This window comes from Anser anser, assembly GCF_964211835.1.
Source record: "Anser anser genome assembly, chromosome: 4".
NCBI classification, from domain to species: Eukaryota; Metazoa; Chordata; class Aves; order Anseriformes; family Anatidae; genus Anser; species Anser anser.
The window spans coordinates 31,043,733-31,069,016 of record NC_139724.1 but is presented as its reverse complement, the minus strand read 5'-3'; the positions used below and the strand labels follow the sequence as shown (position 1 = coordinate 31,069,016).

Genomic DNA, 25,284 nt, shown 5'->3' with positions numbered 1-25,284 from the left:
TGTCTCTTGAGAGTTAAACAAATAAAACCATGTTTAGGTATTGTCTGAAATAAGAAAGAGAACTTTTATCTCATGAGTAAATACTTCATAAATACTTCATAAATACCTCAATTAAGCATTGTATCTCCAAACCAAGAGGGTGTCTATCAAATTCTAGTGATCCCCATGTTCTTTGGCATTCCTCATGAATACCTCATGTAGGACCATGGCCACATTATGACAGTTCAGCTCCATTCACAGATTAGAGCATCAGTTTTGCAACTGGGCCTTGATGCCTGGCAGAAGCTATAAGAGAGTTCGTTCATTACATTAACAGTACTCTGTCAACAAGCTCTCTCTGCCTAAACTATATGCCATACAAAAGCTGCTTTTGGTTAGCTGGAGAAATGTTTACCTCATTTGCTTTTAAAAACACTTCTGATAGGAAGGCAATTTTCACCCGCTGCACTCGTGTGGAAAAAAAAATTCTGTTTCATGCCCATGAGGGAAATTTTACAAGGACCTAACGTCTATGAGAACAAAACTTTTCCTAGCCATTTGGGCTCAGCAGGACATGGACAGCAGTTCCAGAGTCCTCTAAATACGTCTCAGGGCCCAGAGTTATCCAAACACAAAACTTTTACTTGTCTTTGAATCCCTGAGGTAGTACGGTACCCCTAGTGGAACCATTTTCCTTTGGCTTGTTCTGAAAGCTGACAGGCTTAACTGTGCCTCTCTCTAGCAAAGCAAGGAGTTCCTGATGACATAGTTACAAAACAGAAAAATATGATAATAAAATGAAATTCTAGATTATACTTTAGAAGATGTAACAATTGGATTTGATTTTCTGTGTTTCCTAGTCATCCATCTGCAGCTCCGATGGCTGACAAATCTGACACCTCCTTTTTCCCTTTAAGGCTCTCTCCACTTCTCCTCTATTCCCTCCCTCCCTGCCACCCCCCACGCCCCCAATTTACATTGAACTTCTCTTTCTTTGCCATGTTGTGACATCTTTAAGGCTGTTACAATATTTTCCAAGTCATATATCAAAAGAAGCATTTGCTATTTACACACCTTTGGAAAGTCACAACCTATTAGCACACTTTTAGTTCCCATCCAGGGAGGCCGTGTGTGACAGCTGAACTGCACAGATGGAGATCTGTCATAGTGCTCTGTTTAAATCACCTCTCCTCCTTTTGACCCGGCTGCGTCACATGCTTTCCCACTAAACTGTGTTTTTTTTGACAGTCAAGATACTGCGAAATGCTAACAAAAGGTTGTGGGAAAAATGGGACAAAGTAGAGTCCAGAGATTTTCTCTTTTGTAGCCTAGAGGTGCAACAAAATTGTGAGGAAAATAAGATAGTCTTTCCCTTTCAGAAGGAAATGATATCATCAGTGAGACATCAGACTGAACGAGAAAAACTGTGTAAGGAAAATGGGGAAGGCACCTAACCTGATGAGGTTGGCTGCATCCAGAAAATACAGCCTAAATTTCCTCTGGGGTTAAAATTTCAGTTTACTTCTTACTCGCCCTACCCCTGTGTACCTATACAGCTGTGCACCTGCTGTTTCTGAACAGAAGGAAAGGAGAAATGACACCATAAGACAGTTTGCTTTTAATAAAACACTTCTGTTGTCATAACAAGAAAGTCTGTTCCAATGATATTTCCAAGTGTATTACAAAGCCACAGGGTTCACAACAAACATCAGGAAAAAAAAAAAGAATCAAGCATGATAATTGATTATTTTAAAATCAGATGAGGTATAATACCAATACCAGTAAAAATTTGAAGAAAAAAATTAAATATCAGTAATTTTGCATGTGTTTGTGCTAAGAAATTCTGACTTTGTCCTACTTATAAAGCCACTTCAGATAAGGGTAGCCTACTTGCATCTTATTACTTTTCCAAAATGGCACAAAGAAAAAAAATAATTAAAAAAAAAGAAAAGAAAAAGGACCAAATAGGAAATGGAATCTCTTTTCTCTTTCCTGGAAAATTAGTCCAAATGCAGGTAGAAGAAAAAAAGAAAAAAAGAAAAAAGAAAAAAAAAAAAAGCACCTACCTAAGGAAGAATACCTGGATTCTAGAATTTCTTCTCTCACTCCAACAGTCTTACCTGCACCAGGTCTAAGGAAATAAATACAAGAAATTCCAGAGAAACTGTTGAATACAGAAACTTCAGAAATGATAACTACACATGGGAAATCCACGAAAGCTGACATTCTAAAATTACGTCAAACCGCACTGAACACCTACTATAAATATGATTTATCTCCTCATGCTAGGTTTTCTTCAAGAAGGCCATAGGAATAACCAAAGTTTTCTTCTTCAAAGCACTGAGTTCTAATTCCTGAAAGAACATCTAGGAAATAAATATATGTTTTGTGTATTGCTATAAAGTCTCTTTACCCTGCTAAGGTCACTTATGAGCAGCATTATCAGAAAAAGAAAAAAGATTTATTCTGATTTTTTAAAATAATTTCTCTACTAGATAAGTGTATTTTCACAGTAATCTGTTAATTTGTCAGTCCCAAGACAGTGTGAGATGCAAAAATCAATTTAAGATGGCTGGTGGATGCAACAAGAATGTGGATTGTACAGGACAAGGGGGCACGGACTCTAGGGCGAATAGTTTGGTATGAGTACATTCATCTAATTCTTTCTGTGCTTCAGGTAGTTCACAGATAACATCCACTGAAAATTCAAGGCATTTGTCTTCTTTATTCAAGTAATGGATCACAGCCAAGCCAGATGTTTTCATACATGACTGTTAAGATTATGGATTGTTTATGTTTTGACCCAAACTGTATTAAGTTGATTAATTGACACTTTTGAATCAGTAAACCAGACCCCCTTAAAAGTTCAGCCACAGACAATAAACATTTTAAATGTTCACTAACATTTTTTATTTTTTAAGGTTTTTTCCTACTTTGTTAATTAAAAATGAGATTTACCTTAAAGAAAGCAGTTTCTCAGAAAATTAGGAAATGATATTTAAATCAAATAGTTACATTTTTCTATAATTCCTGTGATAAATGGGCTAGGAAGTAATAAATTTCTAATCAAACATATTTGGCTGAACTGAGTAAATTAATTTACAACTTGCTTCCTCTAAATAAATTTAGAAATCCTGAACTGCTAAACATTTCTATCATAGTCGGGTAAGGAAAAAAAATGTTTTCCTTATGCAGAGATGTTTTTCAGACAGAAAAACAGAGGAAAAAATCTATCTGTCTCATATAAATTTAATTTCTTTGGGGACATTTAAGCCATACGTGTGGAAAACAAAGTTTGATACATTCATTTCCTTCCCATATTCTTCATCACAGACCCAATGTTAATGCCATAATAAATATGATACAGCAACAATTCCATATAGGTATCCAGGAAAGACCATTTTTCCCTCAAGCACCTGATACAAGCATTAGACTTGCATAAGGAGAATGCATATCTAATTGAAGCATCCATGTTCACTGCCAGGGAGTACTATTAGTCACCACAGTAAAAACAACCAGAGAAATTAAGGTCTGTATTAACACAGATAAGCTGTAGATCATCTCCAAAAGTCACTCATCCAGACTCTTCAGATCAGATTTTAGAGGGGCCTGAGGTTGTTGGTTTTCTGTGTTTTGTTTGTTTGTTTGTTTGTTTTTAACACCACCACCCCCTCCCCCCCAAAAAAAAAGTCCTTAAATGGTGTGGGTCTGAAAGTACCCTGTAACTTTTAGTGCTCCTCAGTGCACTTTTGCAGAACCTCACGCTATTTACAACCCTGAGTAGGTACCTGCTTTACCACCACTATGCATAGAAAGGATGAAGTCCCATAAAATATCATTGCTCGTGTAAAGCAAACCAACCTTTACAAGAGCCAGCTAAGCTACACAGAATGCTGATAGGAGATGTGGTGTAAGTTCCACTACTCCCAAGGATTTAAGCATTGGTTCTGAAACAGGCTGTGAAACAACTGGTCTTTTTAAAGCACTGCACAATTGGATTTGCCTTCCATGTGGATGTGTAGGGTGAGGACCTTATGGTGGAAACACAGCCCTTCACCTCCCAGCTCACTCAGGTACCATTACCCTGGGGCTCCTTGCAAAGGGTGACCTGGGACGACCACTGTGCCTGCTGCTGCCAAGGGCAGCATTGCAAGATGCCCCAGCAGACACACTGATGGCCCACTCCAGCCACCACTGCCCCCCTGGCAGAGAGGCTGGGTGCCAGCAGATATCTGGGCACCACGGGCTGCGGGAGGCTGCATATCTACAGTGCCAGCACCCAGGAGAGGGCAGGCTGCTGGGCTCGGACATGGACAATGACCAGTCACAACTCAGAGGCTGCTGGGCTTGCAGTTTATGAACGTGCTTGTAGGAGCTTGTCAAGGAAGCACAGCCCCAACAGCACCCTTGCTGTGAGAAGGATGGTTACTAATGATCTCCCTGCATTTGACACCACTCACACGTTTTGCCTCTTTTTCTCTCACCCAGAGTGTCTGAATTAGAGTCAGACTCTGTCCTTTGGTATACTAGGCTAAAACAAAGGAACTCCAGAGATGATGAGAAGTTACTCCAGGTGGTATTTGAGGGCTAATAGAGTAAAATTTGCTTCTGTGCCTGCAGCTACTGCTACTCGTCTGCTTAAGTAATAGAGCCTTAAACATTTAAGTGATGGATGTTAGTGCATGCCAGCTGCAAACCAACATAGCAAGCTGTAAACACATTTTACTTGTTTCTCTCTCTCTCTTTTTTCTTTCTTTTTTTTTTTTTTTAATGTGTTTTTTTTCTCAGCTGAGATCCTCTCGCCTCCCCAGCATTGTATCACACTGACATGAACAGGCCCAGCCAGGCAGGGTACAGAGGTACAGCCTAATATGACTCACAATGTTCAGCAAGTTTTAGTCATCAGGCTTATGGTGCAGCCACAGTGAGCACCCAGACTGCAGCATTTCACCCATTGCAAATTTCCTCAGCTATTCCTTCAGCTGGAAAAACCCCCTATTGTGTATCTGCAGGATTTTTTCATTAAGCCTGCTCATGTGCAAACACTTGTAAGTTTACATATCTTTCAGTAACAAGTGCAAGAGAAATGTGTTTCCAAAACAGTTAGATCTGAAAACTGAAGCTGCCACATTTGTGGAAGTGATTTGTTTTGGACTCAGGTATCTGCTTCCTCACGGGGCAGGACTTGAGCCATCAGAGCCATCCTGGCAAAGATCAATTTTCTGCCCTGTATTTGATGGGGTTGTTTTCCAGAGATCTGACTGATTTCTGTTTACACAAATTGCTTCATCACTAAAAAAACACATTAGGTATGCTTAAACCAGGAGCATGGGGAAACTTTGCTGTTTTGGATTGCAGCTGTGCACTTAAATGACATCTCCAACATACAATCACCCAGGCCCAGACTTGAGTCTGTTTGTTTTCCCCCATATGTGGTTGTTTAATGGATAAAATACCTTGAGGCCCTGAGCTCTGCAAGAGGCCCTGATTGCCCTGAACAGCCTCACCTGCGGCTCCTACCCACACACCCTCTGCCGTAGGCCTTGGGCACCATTTTAGCTCAGGCCTGGGCCCTCATCCCTCCCTTAGCTATAGGGCTGGTGGCATTGTCCCCTAGCTCTGCCTGTTTTCTATCTTTTGCTGTTCCTGGCTGGACCCTGGGCATGGTCCAACCCCTCTGCTTGTCTGAGGAGGCTGATGGGTACCGTTATGACTCCTGGTGCTGCCTGCCACCTGTAGATGTGGGGGACAGTGCCATGGGTGAAGGCTCTCAGCTTCCTGGTGTCTTAGGAAGCAGCTGGCCCTTACTGCACCCTGGCAAAGACAAAGCTGGCAAAGGACCCTAGGGACAGGCTGTGAAGGGCTGCAGGTAGGTTTGCTTTGTAATTGTAGCACTGTCTGTGCTTGTCCATCCTTCAGAATAAGCTGTGTGAACCTTGGAGGCAAGACTTGTTTTTCTGGGTAGCCATACATCTAAACAAGTGGTATGCCAGAGTGCCCAAGGTCTGTGTTCAGATGAAATGATGACAGCAACATTCAAGCAAAATGGCTCAATTTCATTAAGCTAGCCCAACTAAACATCCATTAAAAGCATATTTTTTCATCTTAACAGAATCTTCCACAGATGCCCTTTACTGCTTTTATATACATTCTTCTTCATATATATCTTTCAACTTCTTCATATGTATCTTTCAACTGCTGACTTCCAAATTTAAAAAATGAAATCAATTTGTTGACAGGCTTAACTCCTGTGCAATTCCAGTGGTTCCTATCCACTTTGCTCTCTGCTTAAACTCTGAATTGCTTGTGGTATGATAGGTTAGTTAAGTGTCGAGGTATCTGATGCTTAACTACTCTCTCAATGGGATCCCAAAGTATAACAAAATTAATTCTAGTGCATCATCAGTGGCATTTATGATTTCCCCTTCCTACATCTGCTCTTGAAGCTTTTCATAGCTCTCTGCCCTGAAAGCTTCTGACTATCTGTAAATAAGGCTGGTAGCCTAGCAACACTGAGTGAATGCATTTCCCTTGCTGAATAACACTGGGCATAATCAGATCAGCTTGTTATGCTATCTGCAGCATTAACACTGTAAGTTGGAGACAATTACAAATATTTTACGTACATGGACATTGTTTTGAACTGGAAAATTGTTTCCGATCCATCAAAGACCCATAAAGTGAATTAAAAATGCTCTGTTTAGTAGCAATTAAGACAGCTCCAGAACCAGATAAAATAGTCAAATTGAATAACCTGACCCCTCAAGGAGACAGGAGACCATCTTTGAATGCTTGTACTAACCAGCACAGGCAAGAAGATAATTTGATGCTACCATAGATATCTGGCATACAGAAAACTGCATTATAGCACATAGAAATGACATTATTCTCCTAGGCAGGGAACAAGTCCATGTCATAAAAATTGAGCAAGCACCTCCAAAAACAGTCCATAGCATGGTCTCTAGTCCATACGATTGCCTTGCTCTGAAGGGAAAACTTGCACTGTCAAATTGCATTTAATGCAACATATTTCATGGGTGGAAGCAATGCATGTCTTCTCCCTACTGTCATCCTTACATGCGAGGAGCACTACTGACTCTGAAGGATATTGTCTCTTGCTCTTTCCATGCCTTGCAGTGTTATACACCCTATTGTGAAGAAGGATGTCATAAGTGGTCTTTGGTCCCTGCATAATCAAAAAAGTTAGAGCATGAAAAGCTTATTTTTATACCAAAATGATGTCAAAACAAATTCTTCAATTTCTAGTGATCTATACAGACTTGCCATCTTCTTGAAGACTATTTTATTTGAGCAGAACTTTACATTTTCCAGCTGCTACATGTCTTCACTTCAGTACAAGGAAATCTTTCTTCTGCATCTTTAGTTGACCTTTTTAGTCTAAACAAGTTTGATTATGCTGGAACCATTTATTCATTGCCCAATGTTATCACAAGACAGAGTTTGTGATTCCAAGCACAAAATAGCTCTGGTTTTTTTCCTATTCTCCCCTTCTATCACTGATTAGCTCAGACATTAGCAGATAGCATGAAATCTGTTTTTATTTAGATTTTATAATCTTGAGTACGTTTTTTTCATTGGCAGGAAAGATACCTAACTCTGAAATAAAAGTAAGCAAGTGGATGAACCAGAGAAACTAAATCCCTTTCTGATAAGGTTCAAATAGAGAATTCATTCTGGTATTTTGAAAGATTATTTATCCTGATAAATAATTTCATGCAGCTTCGAATATGAAATTTTATTTCATATTGATATAAATATTGCTGAATCAAAATAACCTTTTTTCGTATTCAGTTCTAAGTAGCATATATTGCTGAAACCTTGCACAGAATGTGATTTACAGCCACAGTAAGAGTTTGGTTTGGTCTTTGCCACAAGTTTAAAGCACTTGTAACTGCTTTCTTAACTTGGTACGCAGCCCAGCATGAATGGAACTGAAGATCATAGGTTTGTAAGACAACTGCATTTATTTCCTGATACCTCGCTCCAGGAGCTAACACTGTCTGCTGTAAGTAATTGTACTTGCCATCCCTTTTTCTCACAAGGTGGCGAAGCTTTTTCTGCTCAGTAAAATCACTGCTTGCCACCCAGAGACAGACCTAAGAATCACGGATGTGTATGGTCTGAGGTTGTTGCAACCTGGAAGCTAAAATGTGATCCTGTTACCTTGGATGAAATGGTTATTTGGAAGCAATTTCACAGAAACCCTAGGAGGTCTATCTGCCTGTTTCTCCCATTAGCACTGCAACCTGTTTTGCACCACAGTTCCAAGCACCTCTGAATGTTTACTTCTCTTGCTGTCAACCACCGCTTACCTAATAACTGATGAGAGACCTAAGCAGGGTTATTAGGGGAGGGCTGCAGACAGGCAACTCCTAATCAAAAGAAGATGCCTCTGACTTTGGGGGGATAAAAAAGGGGATGGAGGAGGGCACAAGGATGAGATCAAAAGTAATGACTTGATGTAGCTGGAGGATTAGAAATGGTAGGTGATGGTGAGACTCTAGCAAGCAAAAGGATTTGAGCAGCAAGGGAGAGTGGAATCCAGCAAAATGGAGGATGAAGGACAGAACTGTAATGCAAGAGGAATAAGATGTAACAAGACTTAGAGCAATAACATGGAAAGTGACAGAATAGCAATATATTAACATCTGAGTGGAAGATAATTGAAGACTGGAGTTGCAAAGATGTGTAAATGCTGTGAGTGGGAGGAAAAACAAGAAAAAGCTATATTTTTGATATATGTTCTGACTGCAAAGGTAGAATGCCATCACACCTACCACACCATCTCTGATTCGCTTCTGAGATTCACAGTGAAGATTTCTCTTAATCATCTTAAATATCCCCTTAAAAACATTCAATTTTCACTACAGATAAGCTTTTCTTGGTTTCTGTTTCTATGCCGGTTTCTTAAGCAGGGAAGAGCTATCACCCCTAATGAGATTCTCTCCTTCCCTTCTCTGTGGAGAGATGTGGCTGCTCATAATGAGCTAGAAGACTTGGCTGGAGGAGGAAGAAAAAAAGTAGTGTGGTACCAGATTCTTTCAGGAAAATATTACTGAGCTAAATAAAGAATGACCTAATCAAGGTCTTTATTGTGGACAGACTGAATAATTGTAGAAAACTGAGGCCTGTTCCCCAGCCCACCTGGATGCAGTATTTCACATGGTCATAATTAGCTGCCTATTGTTCATTAAAATCTCAAACATAGTGTAATACATTATAAAAAATATCTATTTGCTTATTCAAAGAAAGTGTGTGTACTTGATAGGGAAACACTGAGCACAGATCTGCAGCTACACAGCCTGCTTACATAGAGGTTTGCTGAGACCTTCACAGGACTGTCTAAAGCTGTAACCCTTCCAGCTGAAGGGGGACTGAGAAGCACCGTAATGAATGATCGAGTACTCTGCTGCTTTCTGACCCCCTAGCCCCTCCTTGTATCTGCAAACATTCATTATTTTCTGGAAAGTCCTTCGGAAGCACGTCTCTTCCTCGGTGCTGCAGTGCCCTCCAGTGCTCAGAGAACATGCTGTGGCTGCCATTACCAGGAATCCAGAAGATACATGACACCATTTTATATCTTGTAACAAGACTGAATTCTTCATGATACTTCAGATCAAACACGACGTTGGTTTCCTAAGCATAAAGAAAATGCAGCAGCTCTATCTATCTACCTCTTCCTGGTGTTGCAGTCACTGTGATCCAGCCACAGTAACTACCCTCAGAAATACTGTGTTCGGTTTTGTGCCCATCACTTCCAAGAGGATATCGAGTTGCTCCAATGTGTGCAGAGAAGAGCAACGAAGCTGGTGAAGGGACTAGAGAACACTATGTGAGAAGAGACTGAGGGAACTGAGGTGGTTTCACGTGGAGAAGAGGGCTGATGGAAGGCCACATCAACTTCCTGAGGAGGGTGTCAGTATTTTTCCTCAGGTGGCAGCTGATAGGAAAGGAGGAAATGGTCTCAAGTTGGACCAAGTAAGGTTTAGATTGGGTATTAGTAAGAATTTCTTCACAGAGAGGGTGGTCTTTTCCAACCTAGCTGATTCTATGACAACTTCCTTCTCATTAGATACCTGCTCTAGAAGCTGCAGGACACCAGGCCTGAATCCACCTGCACTGCAGCCACAAAATAAGGCAGCTGTTCTCTGCCTAGTGCATGTGGTTTGTCTCGATGACCTGGAGCATATGCCTTTCCTTCAGCGCCACGACCAGCACTACCACCCACCAGCTTGCAATGGATTTTCTTTTCCAGGCCATCTCTTTTAATGCTTGAAATACTTTCCACCATAAAGAAAGCTGAGGTGACTTATTGTTATGCAAGTGATGCATTCCAAAAGAGGTTAAAATGCTCTTCTACCAAAAGTACTAACAGTGGTATACACACTGTAGTTCAAGGATGATGTTCAGAGTAGTTTTTTCCCAAACTTGAAGTTGCAGGTTATTTTAATGAAAAATCCTGATTAAGGATGAGTTAGCAAGGCAGAGTGCAAGCTTGTATCCTGTTACTTATATGCTTACATATTTCTAGTGCAGAGATTTGATAAATTCCAGCACAAGTGCTTTCCTAAAAACAAGTGGGAGAATCTGTACTTCCAGAGCAACTCAAAATAGATGCCTGGATAGGTTATGTAAGAGTTGATCACAAAAAAAAAAAAAAAGTATATTCCAATAAATTAAGTTTAACAGGGTGAATCAGCTAAGCATTCTGTGTATTTTTCAGTCAAGATGACATCTGAGAAATTGCCAGGTGGCCTAAATGTTATATATCATGATATAACGATGTCCCTCCCACTTTTTTTCATTTTCTTCCAGATGCGAAGTGTCTGACCAGCACAAAACCAATGAACTTCGGGTTAATACAGCCACATGCAGATCAAATATGCAGCTTTCTGCTGTGTGAGGTGAGTCAAATAAGAAACAGGAAAAGATGGGGTGGCAGAGAGAGAAGTATGCGCAAGGACATAACTAGAAGAAAGGAGGTCAGAGATGAAAATGAGTATGTATACTCATGGGAGCGGTAAAGGATAAGGGAGGCTATTAAGTGCTTTGCATTGTGAAACTACAATCTTCAATCTTCCTCTGCATTTTGTATTTGCAATAGTATTTTGTAATATTATGACCAAATAATAGGGGTCAAGTAAAAGTCTTGCAGGGAAAGATTTAAAAATTACTTTCCTCTCTGCAATTGTACCAGAAATTGAAAGCAAAAATGTGAAGTTGAGTATCACTATTGGTCACCAGACCAGTACTGATAGGTTTGGGGACTAAGACTGTTTTCCCCAGCATTTGAGTGATTCTTATCCTGAGAAGTAGCTGTGCTTTCAAGGCACATTTTTTCAGCAGACTTAAACACCCTAAAGAGAGCCTAACATAAAGGGGCATGTTGGTGTTCACAGCTGATTAGGACCAGATGCTTGAGATTTGTAATGGACTATATTTAGCAAGTAATTATGCTAGGCAGACCCAAAACTTATAAATCAAGAAGAAAAAAAAATGCATAGTCTGACCTCTAATTTGGGTTAGCACCTGGGTTATCCCCCAGTCTCCAAAACATCTTCTCCTGTTAAGTGGCCTCATCTGGGTGCTGGGAGCTTGCATCAGGGCTGAGTTGTTAAGATTCTTTATATGGAGATATGTGATTTTGACAGAGCTGATGGGTGTTTACAGGAGAATGCTCTCTGGCTAGAGTTTTAAAATACCATTCACGTGGCTTTGCCTGTACCAAATCTGCGAAGCAGTAAGGTTCCTGGTCAACTTAAAATAAAGTCTGCTCTGATCCAGACTTTCAAGGACAGTTTCAATTATGTTGCAGACCAAGCCCTGGCTCAACATGGCTGGTGAGGCACAAATAAAAGCTGAAAAAGTGTCAGTAGGGAAGACTGTTCCCCAAATGCAGATTTTCTTCAAATCTTAATTGAGCTTGAATAGCAATATAAAGGGTATGCTTATTCTGTTAGTAGCATATTGTATAGGTAAATTCCACAGGCACTCTCATTTTCTTGCTGCAAGCATCCTTGTCAAGTACTTTGTCCCAGGATGCATGTTGAAGGATCGGTTCTGAATTGTTATGGTAATCACATACATACCTGGGCACCATTGTACTGACAGATTGTTGTGCTCACTTCATAATCATCGAATTTAAACTAAAGTTACTTTAGTGACTCTTCTGACATAGTAATACCAAATTATCAATCATTTTATTGGATACTAAAAATACTTTGCAGAAAAATTCTTAGTCCAAATATTTTAGTTTTACACGGTTGAGATGAAGTGTATTGTTACATTTATAGTCTTCAGATTAGTTGCCAATAGCAAGAACATTTTATACAAAACTTGAGTCTGGAAGGGTTTAAGATTTATAATTCCACTTTTTTATAATGGGAATTAAAACTTATGGGTATAGTCTGGTCTTCTACTGTAGCAGGAAAGCTGTTACTATCACAGTAACTGAAAAAATATATTCACTGGACTCTTGTGCAAAGATAGACAAATGCTTCTAAAAATTAGGCTAGCTATCTTACCTAACAAATATTTTTTTTTATTTAATGTTTCGCTAAGCATCTCCACTGTATCTTTTTAGCTAGGGACCTGAGTCAAAAATTATTCTAGATGTAAAAGGGGCTCTCTTCCATATAGTGGTCCGTTCTTACTTTCCAAAAATAGATGTTGATACATGTTCAAAAAGAACTTGATAGCTGCCAAATACTTAAATGGTTATATAGTGGGAAAGGTGTCAGGCATTTTCCATCCCCAAAAGTTTTGGTGTGACTGGATGGCTTGTACTCAGTCAACAGGCAGAGACAGTACACTGCAGAGCAGAATGTGAGGGACATACCCCGAGTTTTATGAACAAAACTAATCACAGTAGGTGAACTTAAAATTTAAAAATGTCTTTTGACAAGACAGCCTCGTTTCAGTTTAACTAGTAGGCTGTATATTTGGTGTTTGCTATTTGCATGTCCCCCAAATCTTGGGATGCTCCCAAATAACATTTTTTTTCCAATAGCTCTGTTTAAAATAACCAAAAAAAAAAAAAAAAACTGCATTCTAACATCCCTTTCCAGTCCACACTAAATGGTATTTCTTAGCGCACTGAAATAAACTAAAACTCAACATTAGGGTCCTGCAGTTACCACTTTCAAAGGACCTGCTGTGACAACAAGTAAGCTCCTGAATTTATTTAAAGCATCATTTAGTTAATCTTCCTCTGCAGAGTCTGCTGCAGAATAACGTACATATATGTCCTTAGTTTATCTTCTAAAGCAATTCGTCAGCTAAAATGGTCATTTTTACAGATGGAAGCAAAAATAAAGACACTAGGTGGCAGCAAACATCTTAAAACTGAGTTCTGTCTGTAGTCTGTCCCACATTTGACAGATGTAGGTAGGCGTCCGTGTGCTAAGTGCCTGTGGGGACTTCTTCCATGGTTCAGCGGCCTAACCAAAAAAGCCCGTGTTTTCTCAAGCTCATGAAATACAAATTTAAAGTGGGTTATTTGCTGCTACTACTTTCTGGATGGAAATATGAAATTCTCTTCCATCCCCACCCTATTTCCTCCCTATCATATACCTATACTTAATTTTGTGTAAATTATATATAACTGAGTAGGACTGAGTTCAAATGTTATCTCTTGACAGACTAAGCTGTAAACAGATGTGGTGACTTGTGCTACTTGCCTGGTTGATGTCTGTTTCACATTCAGTATCAGCTCACACTGTTCAGTATCATCACATTTGCATAGCACCCTATTTTCCCCACTGCAGCAGATTTAGGCACACTGAGTAAACACAGGCATTTTTCCAGAAATTTTTATCCGTCACTGCAGGTTTTCTGGTCAAGATGATTTCTAGTGCTTTATCAAAATGCTCCTATTTCAAGGTAACAAATACTACTTAAGCTACTGAAGAGGGAGTTAACCATAGACTTCCTACAGATTCTGGGAAGCCAGATGTTTCCTAAAGATTTGTTTTTTCTTTATTAGGAAAAAATGGATAATATAGGTTTTGTATGGGCCTTTGTAAAGTATTCTTTCATTGAACTGATTCATTAGGCAAACTTCTCAGAGGCTATTTTTATGTATATGCAGCTGTAAACTAAGGACATGCAAGGTACAGGAGTGACTGTTTGCAGACCTTGAAATGTTTGAAGACTTTGCTTGCTTCACGAGGATGGAATTTGTGTATTAGCGTAGAGGCAGATATTGAAACAGCACTGAAAGATAATCCAAACTCAGTTCCACAGAGAGCTTTTAAATCTGTATGTACTCACTTCAGAGTTGGAACACAGATTCCTGCAGCCTACTGCACTACTATACTGCTCAAGTGTATGCAGAAAAGTGTTCAGGCGCAGCTTTCACCACTGAAGACAGGTGAATCCATGGAATATCAAATCTTGTGTCTAGGTGATTCTTATTTCATGAGTTTTATGTTAATTGCCTTCTTAATAGGTATAAATGGACAGTCTTTAGCTTACATAGTCTAAAGAAAGTGTAGGCCTATGAAATGGGCAGAAAGGGTGTACAGCAGGAGTAAGACCTGAGCCAGGAGGCTGGGTATGAGCCCAGTGGCTTGTTTTCCTGCTCCACAGGAGCATCATCCATGTCTCTGGCAGCTGAGACTTCAGCTTTTCATTGCTCAGCTCAATTCTGTTGGAAGCCTTTTCTCCTCTTCAGTTTTATTTCCCAAACTTTTTTTAGCTTTCCAATATCATATTTTTTCATGGGTCTTTTTTCTGCTCCTTAACACTGCTCCCTTTTGGGTTAATCTTTCCCTCGTTCCAGTTATTTGACCTACTGCTTCTCTAACAATACAAAGCATTTTCTATCATTTTTCTTTCCTCCTCACTGGGATCTTATCCTGAAATATTCCCTTCTCCATGAAAAGAGGAGCACTTCATGAAAAGGGACTAGGGGGTGGTGTTTAAAAAAGTCTAGTTAAATTATTTTGTTGAAATTACCAAAGCTCTTAACCTCCAAAGAAACAAGACAATGTTTCATGTTATGTTATGACTTAATCTAGGCCTTGGGAATAGCTCTCAAGGAGCATGATGTCAAACATTTGTTAAACGTTTGAACAGTTACTTTGGGTCTAAATTCAGAGGCAATATCAATCAATGCAGTATACAACTTTTCAGCCCTTTTCTGCAAGTCTGTTTTTTCTGGAATTGCTGTTCTGGAAGAAATACTAGTCAGCTGCAGCAAATCAAAAATATTTTGTCAGACTATGCAATTAAGTATCATTTCTATTATCCTGTAAATATGTATATAGAGTAACACCCGTTAGTAGACTGTATGCTTTCTTATAGCTGCAGTTCTTCCAATGTACCAATTTAGCTTACAGAAGTAGTTTATGATGCACTGAAGTCATAAATTACAAACTCTTTACATGGTTTGTTAACCATTATGAATGAACTTTATAGGGTCTGTGAAAGGAAAAATCCATTTCATGTTCAGCATTACCAACCAAAGATGTTTTTCTCCTCTGGTTAAGAGGAAAAAAGTAGCAATAATAAAAAAGACAACCTTGATTTTATCTGAATGTAGTGAAAGGTTGGAAACTGTTTGCCAAGTTAAGCTTGTTCCCTTACAAGGAAATGCGGTTTTGGGAACAAATAGCATTCCAATCTTTTCCCCAGTGGGCATTATGCCATTGTACTTACAGACATTGTGTCATGGAAATGTGCAAGAAGGCCTGAAACAGCTAAGAAATGCATTGCCTAGTTCTGTATTTTCTACTACTTAGAAGCTACTGTCTAATCTTTACAACAGAAAAGGAGGCAAGCTGAGGCTTATGAGTTACTTGTTTTTCTGTTCAATTGACTTGATATGAAAAGCCATCTTATAACTTTCTGAAACAGCTAATAAATGCAAAATATGTTCTTGTTGAAATATTTTAACATTGATAGGATTTTTAAGCAGTTACTTCTGTAGGTGGCTTCCATGGTCAGAGTTGAACTTTTTAGCATGAACAGGGAAATCCTTCCAAATTAAAAAACAAATCTTTTTTGCTACAATATATAATGAAAATATTTTTAGATAGAATTTTAAAGAGACTTCTCTTTTAACACTCCCTGCTTTTAAAATACCCTTGAGAAACTAATAGCAGCTGCTCATTGTTTCTGACTTTTAAGGTAACTGTCTTATTAGTGAGGTATATCTGTAATTAAAAGGGTTTTACAGTTACTACTGCTCTTAAATGAGTCTTTCATAGAAAAATACTTTTATAAATGTATGATTTCTGCTTGGGGACCTTTTTCTTCTGTGATACTACCCAGTAGAAACATTTTTTTGAGTCCACGTGAGCGTTTTGGAAGTTCATTGTTTTCGTTGGGCAGGATAGTTCTTTTAATGAAATACAAAATCCTTTATAGTCCTCTAACTTTTAGCAAGCAACAGAGAACATTAGTTCAAGTTTAGATCTTAAATTCTTTTTTCAGATTACTTCTCAGCAATGAACTGTTCCCTGCCTTTTCAAGAGTGCTCCTCTTTGCTTTTCCACTTGGGAAACAAATTTCCACATAAACAGGGTATTCCTAATGTCAGTATTCTCTCTGTCTTGCTTACAGATACATTGGAGATAAGGTCAAGAGTACTGGCTCACAGATAACTCCCATAACACTCTTGTGCCACTTTCAGTGGAAGCATCCCTATTTTCCAAGGCATGAAAGCCCACATCAGGAAGAAATTCTGTTCTGAAGTGTACTTGAGACTTCAGGATTCTTGGTACCAAAGGAGTATCACTCAGTGATATGTAAGTGAACGAAGAGGGTAGATTTGGTGAATTTTATGACATACAGTTTGTTACCAAGGCAACTGTAAGAATACATCAAATAAGCTTTGAGCAATGTTTGAGAACCCTCAGAGGCATATATTTTTATTGCTTCAGGAAAGGATGATCTGTGCAAATATTACATTCCTATAATCACATCGCATATTGCATTAAAGTTGAACTTATCTATGCATTCTATATGATAAATCAACAGTGCAATGCATGGTGATCCAAATGTGCATACACGAGCACACAGCTTTAGCAAGTATTTGACCCTTCTCAAACAGGACTTCATACTGGCTATTGGAAAAAATTAAAGCACAAGCAGGAAATCACTGTACCTTCTCCACTACAAAATGTGCACAAACAGTATTTCACTGATAAGATACACATTAATTTATTTTTTAATTATACTATCAAAGTCCTTGCACGTTTTTCCTATTAATCCATATTTAAATGTGGATATGAGCTTGCCAATTCTTTAAAGTTTTGCCAAGAACAAAACAAGAATAGATGAAAGCTCACAAAATCCCATGGTTAAAGTTTACATTTTCAGTGCCCTGCTTTATGTGGCATTCAGAGCCTTTGCATGCTCAAGAGAAGAAGTGATGCTGGTGGACACTTCAATTGTCAGTACTATTTTGGGTTCAACTCTTGTAATGACTTGCAATTATAGCACAGCTTCCTTAGGAGGGATGCGAATGAATGTTTCCTTTTCCGTAAGCTTAATATTCTCTTCAACATCATGGCATTTTTGTATATATTAAGACCAGTATTTTTAACTATTAGAGACATTCAGAAGTTTTCCTCAATTCAGCCCACAAGTTTCAATTCCATGAAGAAATAGCTCTGAAAGTGTCACCGCAGAAGCCAATACTTCACTTTTTTAATAACTACTATTTGTTAGATAAGTGTTTTTACCCCCAGTTTCTTTTTTATGACAAGATGATTCTCATTCCACCTTAGTAGCTTGGCAAATAAAGAATGCAATTCAATTCATGCTGCTCTAATTGCATATAGTTTTCAGACTAGGCCCTCTGTGATATTATGTAAAGCAGCTATGATGACTTTGCACAAGTTACTGAAGAGACAATTACAAAAATGTTGCAATGTTCATAAGAAATTTCTCATCCTTTTTAGCTGAATTCATGTTGGCTCTACAGCCTGGCTTCTGATACCCAAATTCAGCTGATAATAGATATCAAGATAATCAAAGATGTTAATCAATTTTTCAGAAAAATATTTTGATTTCTGAGTCCCCACCTTCTGTTATCAGTAAAAGAGCTGTATTAAGAGAACTCGTGGAATAGTCCTTCTTACTAAGCTTTTGTAATAGAAATAATAGTAATTTATTCTGGTAATTTGTACACTCAATATCAACTACAACTTTCAGTATGTTATTTTTAATCTACAATGGCTTGTCTGAAATTTATTTTTTTTAAATCAACTGAAATTCTTATCTGTGCTGTCAAGCAACAAATAGGGTTTGTAGATGTTTGAAAAATGCGATTGAAAATTTCCCTGCTCTCATAGGAAAGGAAATTAATGTAAGTTGCTGAATTACCATAGGATATACAAATGAAATTAATCAGAATAGAATAACAACCCTATTACAGATCCAGAGCATCTCTTCTGGTGGTTGTTCAGTGACTATTTAACAACAACTTTACTGCACACACACTTATGAAGAGTAAAGAACAGAAGCATTTATCCAACTGCTATATCTATTGTGAATCACCACATTAAGTTTGTAAATTGCCTTTAGTGTGTTAGGATTTGTGACACTTGTTGTTGTGGCCACTACTGAGTACAACAAAGGCTTAAAATGTCACCACCACAGCAGAATACCTTTTTTAGAAGGATATTCTGTGTTTCCGTGAGTAAATGAATATTTCCAGATCTGTCTTCTCAGTCATCACTCACAGCCAATGAATGTGTTGTCAGAAGACAGCAGTCATTCAGTGTCTAAACATAGTCTTGGGATCTTGCAAAGCTAAGTTTTCTCTTCCTTATGCGTGCCTAAAAGAGCTACATCAGTCCCTAGAGCTTAGATCCAAAAGCTGGGCCCTATATTAAGGGTGGGCCACACCCTGGGAACTAGCTGACAGAAAAATAGCAAGTTGTTGGCAGCCTTCTAAGTGTGAGCCCAGGAGGCAGTGTCACAGACTCTGCTTCACAGGCCTCATACACTCAATATAAAAGCTACTTTCTAAATTCTTTCATTTTTAGCATTTAGGCCAGTAGCAATACTGATTAGCTACATGGTTGTGGACAGTAAGGCTGAAACCAGTACTGAAGAATCAGGAAAGGCTACTTTTAGGCCATGTTTGAGGTGAGGAGAAGATGGTGCCAGCTCTCACATTCAAATAAAATGTTTTCATTCTTCGTCTCCTTTCTATTTCCCTTCCTACAATCTTGGTATAGTTTTTCCTACAGCAGGACTCTATCCTGACAGCTTTTCTTTTTTTTTTTTCCTTCTCCAAAGTAATTGCTTTTATGGTTTACATGGACAAGAAGCTTACCCATCAAAATTCAAGCACTCACAAATCCAGGGCTTTCTGCCTTCATAACTTTCCACAGCTTCAGGAAAGCAGAGCAGTCAGAGGGCTAACACCAACTTATTGCCTTAAGCAGGTGCTTATTTTGTCCCTGTAAGCGCCACAGGGAGCTCTGCATCAGTTCTCAGTCAGCATCACAGGTTCCCCATTCCTCTCTTAAGGCACTCACAGGTGCCTTAGCAGGCTCTTAGGCTGCCTCCAAATGTATCTGCAATATGATTATCAGTGCTGTCCTGCCTCCACTAATGGCTTGCATGCAAGTTAGGTGTATTTAAAGCCCTACAGGCAGTTTCTCAGGCAGTGTTCTGACCTGGCAAAGTAATATTATGAAAATTTCATAAACATGATGAAAAATGTATCATCTTCATGGGCAGGTGAGCTCTTAAGATACAATTCAGGAGGAAGGGTTATTTTCTCTTATGAATTTTCATTCTTATTTGTCAAAATTAGTTCATACTTATAGGCTCCTAGTTCGGTATTTAATAGTTCATGCTCTTTTGCTTTTTCTTCTCTCATCAATCCATCAGTAGTTCTTTCTAGTAGTTAAAAGATGAATTACTTCTGATAGGGAAGATGATTGCTCAGCAATTCAGCTTCATGCTGGGCCTGACAATAGTACATGAAGAAAATTTCTTGGAGCTCTTATGTGCTAGCTGAAGGGGAAAAAAGCATATTTTAAAGTCTTGTCATAAGCATCTAAAAATAACATTGAGACTTCTAAACAAAAGATTGTTTGGGGGCTGAAAGTGAAGGGGACAAAGGAGTGGATAAAATGAGTGCAACTTTAAATTACATTTCTATCTCTTCTTTCACAGGTTTCCATTTCTAGAGTCTGAACTGCTTTCAGAGTATTTTCCCAGTGTCTGATTAAATGAACAGTGATCATAAAATAGAAAAGCCAGGGCTTCTATCCTGTGTATATGCTTGGACACGATTTTCATATCTGAGCACACTTCCTGCCTCCTCTGAGTCTTTCCAGCCACACCAGAGTAGGAAACACTGCAGTGGTGTCCAGATTTAGGACAGTAGTTTGTGTACTGTAAGCAGTCTCAGTTCATTTACTGGCTGATTGGGTATGTCTCAAAAAAAAATTGTGCAAACTGTATTTAGTTACAGGTTTCATAACATTATCTTCCCAATACTTTTCCAAGCAACCTGGCCTAAAACTGTTGATTGGCCAATGTAATACTCTTCTGCAGTAACATCACTTTGATCAAACACAGACCTAATATTGGCCACTTGCCTAATTTCTGTCAGCTTCACTAACATATTCTTAAGGAATCTGACCTCATCAGCTTCCTATGAAGATATGATAAAGCTTCCTTCCTATCTACTTTGAAAACATTTCAGAACATAAATGTAAGATTAATGGCTCTTTCACTCTAATAATGTAAACCACATGACTTTTTAAATTAAAGTTAGTACTAATCTGTGTATTCTTATGTTCAAGATCCGGAAACTGTTGTATCTATCATCAAAATGTTAAAAACAAGCTGGACCTCTCAAAGCATTAACTGTTTTCAATGGAATGATTCCTATTGTATAAAGCCATAATGAAGTATACAAATATATTCAGTATCTTTATTAACTGTCAATATAATCAAGCAGTCCTTGCATTCCGAAACTCTGAAAAAAAATTGAGCAATCTTATTTCATAGCCTATCATAACTACTCTGAAATCTTTTTGCTGTATCATTCAATATGGGCAATTCAAAAATGGGAAGCATTATCAGTATGGACAGGTAGTCATTTTCATTTTCCATTAATTTGTAAACAAATGGGTGTCCAAGAGCTAACATTTGAGAATTCAAACAACGTAATGTTATTCTTCCTATATCCTACATTTTTGTATGTTCCTATTGTAGCTTTACAAAAGTCTTTGGAGTAATAGATTATTCCCTCAGTTATACGGTTAGGAAACTGACAAACATTTTGGTGAATCTTTGATTTAAGACACCACTGGCCACAAAGGAAAACATCTTTATCTGCCAATTTTTGTTTCTTCATCTGAGAGATAAGCTAATATATTATTGGCGTTACATAAATCTCAGTCTCAACCAAGATGTATCAAGGTTAGTTATAGAATCGTGGGGAACAAAAACACATTCTTCATTGTCATAGCAAGACAAATTACCTGTAGATAGCACTGGTATGCTTTGATTACTTCAGAGGCAACCTTGTCATTTTCTGTACTAGTCACATTTCTCTAAAAAGAGCACCTTAAAGTTTTATTTTTAAAGCAGTTCTAAAATAATTTCCAGTCTCTCTCTCTCTTGAATGGTGTTTTGTGTTGACAGTTTACAGTCAGCAACTAAAGGACTTCCACATAAATCTCAGAAATATCAGCAGCAACTGTTATTCATTCATCAGCAAAAAGTGAGTTCACTCTTCTGGAACACATCTACCTTTCTGTCAGAGGTTGCACTTGGACTGGTGGATGGCGTGTTCAGTGCAGGTAGAGCTTATTCTGAGGCACTGTCTTCTGAAAATATTTAGTTCACTATCAGTAAACGATTTTTAAAATCACCTTTAGATATTACCAAATATGAAATATTGAGAGTAAATTCACTGCATACCTTATAGGTAGACTGAAGATATTCAATAAATACGTTTCAGTGCTGATTGCTGACATTTTTGAATCATGTTTGAAGATGCATGGTATAACTTGTTTTATGGTATAATTATGGTATATAAGAAGCATGGTGTAATTTGTTTTTTAAAGTTCCAGAATTCGAGCAAGCTACAGAGGGTCAAGTATGTAGGACTTGTACTGCAATGGGATAGTTTAGGGAAATGAAACAGCATGCAGTAAACGGCACAGATTCACTTGCTCAGATGTGTGCCTCAGAGCCAGTACCATGCTTGCTCCTTACCTGTGCTGTGACTACGTTTTTCAGCCTTTGCATACAGTGCCAACATTGCACATGGGAGCAATCTCTGCCATCAATTAACTGGTTTGGTTTCTTTAGGTGGGAGGATGGGGAGAGGGAAGACTTAAATATTTTAAATTCCTCCTGATTTCTCTTCCAGCATTCTTACCACAGCCTTACTCTAAGCACCTGTTTTTGTCAACAGGCTCTAAGGCTTTCCTTCTACAAATCTCTTGCACAATTTTGGTTGCATGAAGTATATGTTACATTAAGATTCTGTGGGACTACAGGTCTGCATGGCATATAATCTACTGAGCCTGGATAAATGTGTCCAGGTAATACCTCTGCCTGGAATTTTCCATACCCCACAAACCTGGAACTGTTCTCATATCTTGAAGACTATACTGTAGGCTTCATTCTCAGAACTGTTGTGACAAAACATACCAGTATATCTACCAGGCCAGAATTATCTGATAACCAATTTGTAATGAACTTTTCCAAAAGTTTCCCTCTTTGTGCATCATTTCCTTTAGAACAGAGGTCAACGTGTCAATGTTTTAGACAAGTTTGCTTTTTCAAGTGATTTTTCAAGTGATTTGAGAACGTTAGCAATGCAGCCTATGGACACTATATGTGGAGTCCCTCTAGTGCTTAACATCCTATACCACCTGATATCCTGCAGAAAAGACAGAATTTTTTCACAGGCCGGAATACATCCTCCAGAATGGCTCAAAGCAAAATCAAGAAGTGATTATTTTCTGTTTTCCTCAGTGGCCCTCATCCAAGTTTGCTGAATACCCATCTCTTTCTGTTAGCCTTGACAGGCTTTCAAACAGGTCTTCATGGACCAATGTGCAACAGCACTTTGGATTAGTTTCAGAGAACCAATCCAATTTCTTTCTACCTGATCGCACTGGTCTTAGTGCTTTAGAAATTGCAGCTACTCAATGTGTTGGTGCTGCTACAGCAGAATTTCCCGTGTCCTCACATCATTTGCAATGCTGTTAATACACTATAGCAAGACAGAATGGGATTTCAGGAACAGCTAGTGTTTACCCATAAAAAAATTCATCCTGGATTAATACTGCCTGCTTCACTTCACTATGCACAGCTAGCTCCTGGGAAGGACAGCAACAAAAAGCTCTGCTAAGATGAAAAGAGCCCATAAGTAACCCGAGAACTGAAATAATTACAGAGTTTTTGCATCACTGCCCTTAAGTATATAGGGTCAAGATGCTCCCACAACTGTTCTTTAAGTTGAACACTAGCTAAGCATTGTAATAAGCAAGTTTTCATTCCATCTAATTTGTATAAACTCAAGTATGTATCTTATGTTGATAAAATTATTTTCTGCTTTGTAAAAGTGAAAGGTAGAAGCATGATCACAGCACCTTACCTATGTCAGAAAGACTCCTCTGTGTCAATTCTGAAGTATTGTCCCATTACCCCTCCCTCTTGTTTAAAATTCTTCTACCAAGTTGTCTAGCTCCTGAGAAGTGCAATTAGCTAAACAGAGGTTTGAAAGCAACATGCATAAGGCACCACTATGGGTTTTTGTCCCCATACAGCATGGATTGATGCAGAGGTAGTGACCCTGAATTTTGCAAATTTACATCTTTCACTAAATGAAAAGAGATTACATGACTTTTATGAGATATCTGAGAATGCTCTCTTTTTTTTTTTTTGTCTGCAATGATTTATGAACCTTCTTATTTGTAACAGATGTGTCCAGCCACACACAGGAAAAGTTTGACCTGTGAAAAGCATTTCTATTTTGATTTTTTTTAATGCTCCATATTTTTGCATACAGAGTGTGATCTCTGTATGAAAAGTTGCTAATATTTTTCTTTTAAATGCATTTTTTGAGTGGAGTTGTCCCCACCACAAACTGTTATGCACTTTGGTAGAATACAAGAACAGCAAAGGAGTTACAGGATTTGATGAAAAAAATGAAACAAAACAAAAAACTCTATATGTAGAGGGGACTTGGGTGAAGCTACAAATATTACATTGATTTCTGCTCTGTCATGTCAGCTATCTGCCCTGCTGACCCAGTTGCAGCGTTCACCCTTTGACATTTACCAAATGGTTGGTAAGCTAGCCAAATACCTAGAAGACTTCCAAGATATCTTCCAAGATATCAGAAGATCATCGCTGATATAAATGATAAAGATACATTTGGGGAACATAATTCAAAGTTGAACATATTCACTAATTAGAACTTTAAAAGTCTCAAAGCAGGGAACTAATAAAAGGGTTCTGTGTTCTGTTTGCTCGTATGAAGAGCCTTGTATTTCATATACTTAATTTAACCTTTAAATTAAGAAATTAGTTATGTTACCTGTAGGTTTGTGCATGCAGAAATCTGGCAAATAATTCATGATAATGTAAGAAATACAATACATTTACACATCAGAAAGGACTGAGATGGAAATGGCCTAAGGCAGCCCTCTAGCATATTTATTCAGCAGGACTGTAATGACTCTTCAGTCCCAAAAGTTTATCTGCAGTTATTATTAGGCCTTATTAGGGCTGCAGGATCAGAGAAGTGTATACATTTAATGTGAAGCCATCATCTCAGAGTTATTTAATGTACTGGCATAGCTGATTTGTCTCTTTCTAATGAGTACTTATCCCATATCTGACCTCAGCTAGCATAATTAGCACCACATATAGCTAACAGTTATTGTTAAATGCTGTAAATTTCATTTCTGTTTTTCTTGGAATTGGTTGTTTGAAAGTAGACATACAAAGAGCCAAAAACAAATGCTGGATTCTAATAAATGTTGAAGCAGAAGCAAATCTTGAAGTCACAAAAGCCTTAATCTTGTGGTGAGGACTATTGGCAACATACAGTATGGATTAGACCATAGTCCAACTCTGCATGAGACCTGAACTCCAGGGCATTTTACGCAGTCAGAAATCCTTTCAGCTATCATAGGCTTCCTGAAATGGAGCAAAATGAACTCCAGGAAACACAGTTTGTGTGAGACTTACTTGGACAACTGTTGGGAAGGCAAAAATATGTATGAGACCTCCAGGCTTTTCCAGTAGGATCAATTTAGAGTTAAAGGCAATGTTCCCTGT

At 38.4% G+C, this 25,284-nt stretch overlaps 1 long non-coding RNA gene across 1 annotated transcript; it reads left to right on the top strand.

Moving 5' to 3' along the window:
- Positions 1 to 2,894: 2,894 nt before the first annotated feature.
- Positions 2,895 to 21,604, top strand: LOC310898520. The gene is made up of 3 exons (XR_014583356.1): positions 2,895 to 5,848; positions 10,816 to 10,904; positions 16,567 to 21,604. It is a non-coding gene; the product is annotated as an uncharacterized lncRNA (long non-coding RNA).
- Positions 21,605 to 25,284: the final 3,680 nt, after the last annotated feature.